Genomic DNA, 6,485 nt, shown 5'->3' on the forward strand with positions numbered 1-6,485 from the left:
TAGGCATGATGATCAAATAGCTTTTGCCTATTGCTCAGTTGCTTTTATTTGTTTGTTTGTTTCCATTGTAGTTTCCTTTTCTTTGTAAATGCGTTTTAGTTTTATGTTGTCCCATTCTATTGGATAACATTGGGTGTCCTTGCTCCTTCTGCAGAGAGCTTAGGTTTTTTGAGCTGCTCCCACAATAGTGCCCCTGAGGCATACCCAATTCCATCAAGCACCAATAATCCTATATTACTTTTCTCTTTCCTTCATGTCATTTGCAAGGATTATTTAGCAATGACCATTTTGTATAGACACAGAAAGACAGTTGATGGCTATGCTTTGTAACAAGGAAGTTAATTGGCTCCAAAATAATATTTACTCCTGGTCATTCATATTTACTTGACTTAAGCCTCAGTTTCGCTTGGTTCCTAGCTCTCCAAAATCAGGATCCTGACGAAGGGACTGGATGGGCCCAGGGTAAGCTGAAAACCACCCTGGCATTGGAAAGGGACGAGCTAAGTGTATGAAGTATAATAAATTAAGAGCATCATCGTGGAACAGACTCTGTCATGACCCAAGAAGAAGTTACTGAATAAGGACCCTGCTGAGGTTAGGATCAACTAGCCTGGCCTGAGGATTGTGGTTTGGAATATATAGCAAGATGTCCCAGGAAGATCCAACCTTTAAGTTTAATATAGTTCTTACTGTGTTCGTACAAAAATGACTAGAAATTTTATAAGAAGTTACTATGGTTGTTTAAATGGATTACTTACTAGCTGAGGAAAGGAGAAAGCAATACACCCTAAATGCAATCCCACCCTTGTACAGATCTCCTAGTGCTCCTAGTTATGTGGAGTGCTGAACCCTCAGATGAGATTTTGTCCTTGAGTTAATCTCCTAGAACTTCCCTTGAATGACTAGATTTATCTCTGTTTGATGTTCTGATATTGTTCAATCCCACCTATGTGTACCCCCACCCTTCATGATTTCTATATTACTATACTGTAAGGGGAAAGAGTGGACTAGGAGGATGACAAGGAATCCAAGGACGATGACTGGAAGTAGAGGACTTTGAGATCTATGAGGAGACTAGGATGATGGAACTATGATGACTGGGACTATGCACAAATGTACAATGATGGTTTTGCAGTAAGGAGAGAGATCAGACTACATTGGTTAGGAGAGAGAAATAAACTGGCTACTGACAAGTCTGGGGCCCAGTTCCCCTGTTCCCGCAATCCTTTGTCCATTTCTTGCTGTCATCTAGCCTGAAAGGTGGCTCTCGGCCACCAAACACTTGAGTCCTACATGTGTGCCCCATCCTTTATTTGGAAACTCACACCATTCATGTATTCTTGATTGCTTTTCCCTCCCCATTGGAGATGTGTCTGAATGTATCCCTAATGCTGAAATCCCAGAACATACCCCCTAACTTTTCTTCTGTGTGTTTTATGATTTTATAGACAACATTTCTCTGTATGTGTTTCTCTGTGTGTTTGGGCCATTTCTGACTCTGGGGTTGAGAGTGTCACTCCTTTAGCTTTAAGGGAACTACAGTGTTGGATAGTGACCTTTACTCCTGCATGCAGAGCATATGCTCAGCTCTTTGACCGAACAATCTCTCTGACCCAAGATCCTTATGAACAGGCAATATCTCCAGACAGTTCTCCCAGCCCCATGCTGTATATGATTTAGTGTCCACACAACTTTATGAGGGTTTGCTGTAAGACATCAATGCATCAGTCTGAAAAGTTAGTGGATACAATTTCTATCTTCCTGATTCTATTGAGGTATGTTTTGGGACCCAGTACATAGTCTATCTTGAAAAATGTTCCATGTGCACATTTGCAGAAAAGAATGTGTATTCACATTTTGGGGGATGGAAAGGCCTGTATACATCTATTAGCTCTCTCTCTCTTCCATTTCTTCCTTCAAAGCCATTCTTCAAAGCCATTCTTCCTCCAAAGGCATTCTTCCATGTCTTCCTTCTGAGTTTTAATCTTGTTGATCTATCCAGAGGTGATAAGATGGTGTTGAATTCTCTAGCTACTATTGTTTTGCTACCAATATACTCCTTTAAGTTTCTTAGAAGTTGTTTTAAGTGTTTTTGTGGTCCCTCATTGGATGCCTATATGTTTAGGAGCATGATTTTCTTCCCGCTGTACATATTCCTTGATTATTAAAAAAATGGCCGTTGTTGTCCCCTATAATCTTTTTCAGCCTAAAATCTTTGTTGTTGGATATTAGTATGGCCACCCTGGATTCTTTGAGGGAGTTGTTTGCTTTAAGGGTTGTTTTCTATCTTTTGACGTTGAGTCTGTGTTTGCTCTGGCTGTTCAGATATGTTTCGTGTAGGTAGCAGAATGTTTGGTTCAGGTTTTTAATTCATTTTGCCACTCTGTGTCTCTTAATTGACATTGAGAGAGATTATTGTATGGGGTTTTTTGCCATCTTTCTGTAGAGGTTTGTTGTGCTTGTAGGGATTTGTCTTGTCTTACAGTAGCCCCATTAGTCCTTCTTTTAAGATTGGTTTTGAGTCTACGAAGTTCCTGAGTTGTTGTTTATTCAAGAAATAGTGCATTTTTCCTTTGAGTTTATCATTTTCCTCCTTTCCTGAGGGGCTTGAATTTTGGTATCAGATAAATATATTCTCCCTATAATTTCATCTCCCTACTGAATTTTCTTCACATTGGTTTCTAGGTTTAGCTCTAAAATAATTCTTTTTATTTTACTTACCTTTTTATCTCTGAACTAAATATATTCTCCTTTATTTCTGTTGTCTAAAGGTATTAATGCGATGGCAGATGAGTACTGGAAGCCAGGTGGGAGGGTAATAGGAAAGATGGGGGGTCTGTCATTGGATGGTGGCAGATCAATGGAAAGGGAAGATATATTGGCTGATTGGGGATTTCTATGAGAATGATGGGAGAATGGATGGATAGAAGGACAAAGGTGAATGGATATCCAAGGGATTGGAGGGTGTGTGAGTGAACGTACACGAGGAGAGAGAGGCCAACGGAAGGGTGACTGCTGATCTGGAAGGACGGGAGAAAACTGCCTCATGGAGAATGAATGGATCTTGAAAGGGGAGTTGTGCTGGTGATTGGTTCTGCTTCTGTGCTGCATGCATTGGTGGGGGAATTTGACATTTTTTGTGTTTAATAACAGGGTTGGGTATTTATTTATGGGAGAGATGAACAAAGTAAGATAAGTTAGGAGGCATAGGGAAACAGGAGGAGGCTTTTCTTGCTGGTGGATAGGGGACTGAGGCAGTGCTGAGGCTCAGCTGGGCTGAGAAATCTTGTTCTTTGGGAGTGCTAGAGAGTGGCAGAGTGAAGTGGGGGTAACTGAAATGCCGAAACTCTCCTCTGTCCTTTGAGATCCGAAGACTGGTAGTGAGTTGGAGGCTACAAGGACTCCTGGTGGGATTTTTAGGGAAAAGGATGATTGGCACATTCCCACTCTCCAAGATTAGCCTAGCTCTCAGGCACCAGGGAAGCTGTGACAGCTCAACTCAAAGTAGGTGACTAACATAGTGAACTGTGTTATGATATTTGGGTCACACCCAGCGATGAACAGGGGTTAGTCCTGGCTCATGCACTCAGGAATTACTCCTGGCAGTGTTCAGGGGACCATATGGGATGTGGGAATCAAATACGGATTGACCACATGCCCGGCAAATGCCCTACCCGCTATACTATCGCTCCAGCCCCTGGAAATGCATGATGATGTCGCTGGAAGTGAACGTCTGAAATCGAGGTGCAGCCTCTGGTTCCTTTGGATGGTGTATGGCACATGGTCTCCTTGGCTATTCCAGATTCCAGATGCTGTCCCCATTCCTGGCCCAGTACCCCTTCTGGCATACTCAGGGAACAAATCTGAGTCTTCCTCTGTCACCGCATCTGTTCTCACCTAAGTCTCCTGCCTCCTTCAGCTGAAGGACCCTGTGATGATATAGGACCCACTGACATGATCCAGGAACATCTCCAATTTCCCGGTCCTCAATTCCCTCATGGTGTCCCTTTTCCAATGATAATTATGTGTCCCTTGTTGCAGGGATGGTTATGCTTACATTGTCACATTGTTTGCACCATCTTATTCAGGTTCTGTGCTCTGTCAAGGCTGACACCCAAGGAGAGTAGACACAAGGGCCAGGAAGGATTGCTCCACAGTTGGAAACCTGCCTTGTGAGCTGTGGGAGAAAGCAATTGGAATAGAGGAGTGATCAGTTGGTCAATGATGGTTGGAGAGGTCGACCGGGATGCTGAAAATAGATAAAGGATCGAATGTGATAGCCTGTCAGTATTTATATTTTAAACCATAATGCCCAGAACTAGAGAGAGAGAGTATGGGGGAAATTGTTTGCCAAAGAGGCAGGGGGAGGCTGGGCTTGGGGAATAATGGGGAAATTGGTAGTGGAAAATGTGCACTGCTGGAGGGATGGGTGTTCGATCATTGTATGACTGAAACTCAAACATGAAAGTTTTGTAACTGTATCTCATGGTGATTCCATTTAGAAAAGAGGCACATCCACTTCCTCCTCTCCCTTTCATCTGGAGAGCTTGCTGCCTCTTCTTGAGAACAGAGCAGTGGGATGGCAGTCACTGATGTTCATGTCCTCATCTCTGCTCCCCTCACCCCTGTATCTTCATCTCTCCACGCCCCCACAGTGCCCCACTGCTGTGGTCTGATCTGGGTGACCAAAGGCTCTCCACCTCAGTCTTCACAACACTCTTTCCTTGCCAAGAACAGATGCGCAGGTACAGTGTCTGGTCTGCTACCGCTTTCTGTCTGTCTACCTTTTTTGGGTCTCCTCCTCCTCACCCTTTGTTTCTTCAATACCCACACCCAGTTGTGTCTCCAATCTGCCACCATCACCCTGTGGTCAGTTCCTCGACAGCTGTAATCTTGCCACTGATGAAGTTTACATAGGTGTGCATAGATATATCCCTCATATGTGGCATATAAAGAGACATATTAAGGAAATAATAAATGCCAGACACTATAAAAACTAAGAACTGACTTACAGAGTGGAGTTTCCTGAGTGGCAGGGGAAGAGAATCTGGGGGAGAGGAACTGGCTGGGGAGAGGGGACTGGCGCCATGGCTGGGGTGGGCAGTGGGCCCTCTGGTGCTGGTGTGGTGGAGGGACACTGTGTCCATGGACCGCTACCACTGTAGCAGTGGGCAATGCTGAAAGGAGTTAAAGGGATACGCATGATACCGTTTCAGTAACAGTATTGCAAACCATACTGCCTAAAAGGGAAATGAGAGGGGGTGGGGGGAGACAGACAGACAGACAGACTGGCGCTCTGGTCTGGTCTGTAGGACACTGTGTCCATGGTCCCCTATCACTGTAGCAGTGGACAGTGAGCAGTGGGCAGTGGGTGCTCTGGTGCTCGTGTGCTAGAGGGACACTTTGTCCATGGAACCCTATCGCAATAACATTAGAAATCATGGTACCAAATGTTTTAGAAATATAAAGAATTGCTCATGGCAACCCCAGATCTCCTGAGCATCATATGGGTAGTCTCCCCAATCCCAAGAGAGGAACCAGTCCAGTGGTTGCACATGCCTACTGAGGGGCGCAAAGGCCATGTGCTGCCAGACACACGCCCAGCCCCACACCACTGCCAGAGTGTGTTCTGTCCTCTTGCAGGCCCAGCAGCCAACATAGCTTCCTGGGGAACATAGCCGAGGTGCCCCGGGCCTCTGCCCAGGCGCAGCACCCACAGAGGGGCAGTCCTGTATGGGGCAGCAGACAGGCTGCTGAGGAAATAAGGCCTCAGGAGGCCCCAGATGTCTCCCAGGACAGTGTAGGGTAAACTCACAGGCTTGGTCCCCGGCACAGTGTACGTTCACTGGAGCATTCAAGAGTGACTCCTCAGTATAGAGCCAAGAGGAGCCCAAGCACTTCTGGGTGTGACTCCACTGCCCCCAAATTGTTTTAATATTTCTTCTTTGGGAGTATATGTTATTCACTTCCATCTCCACTAATGTTTCCAAACACCTCCGCCATTGAATTTTATCATGTCTAGTCTGTCCCTTCCCTCTCTACAATGTAATTTTATATAAATTTAAATTCACTAAATATTTTAAGAAACATTTTATGCTTAACTTTTTGTAAATAGTAGCACTATAGCACTGTTCTCCCGTTGTTCATCGATTTGCTCGAGCGGGCACTAGTAATGTCTCACAACAAATTGTGAGCCTTGTTGTTACTGTTTTTGGCATATTGAATACATCACGGGTAGGTTTCCAGGCTATGCTGTGCAGGCGAGATACTCACGGTAGCTTGCCAGTCTCTCATAGAGGGGCAGAGGAATCGAATCTAGGTCGGGTCGCCTGCATGCAAGGGAAACACCGTACCCACTGTGCTATCGCTCCAGTCCTCATTAGTAGTAATAAGTGCAAATAATTAAAATGTTTAACACTGAAGAGTTGTTTTCCTACTGTTTCTCAATTATTAGAGTTGTAAGTAGTTTTGAAAAACTATGTAGT

The sequence above is a fragment of the Sorex fumeus genome, unplaced genomic scaffold (assembly GCF_029834395.1).
Source record: "Sorex fumeus unplaced genomic scaffold, SorFum_2.1 ptg000071l, whole genome shotgun sequence".
Taxonomy (NCBI): domain Eukaryota; kingdom Metazoa; phylum Chordata; class Mammalia; order Eulipotyphla; family Soricidae; genus Sorex; species Sorex fumeus.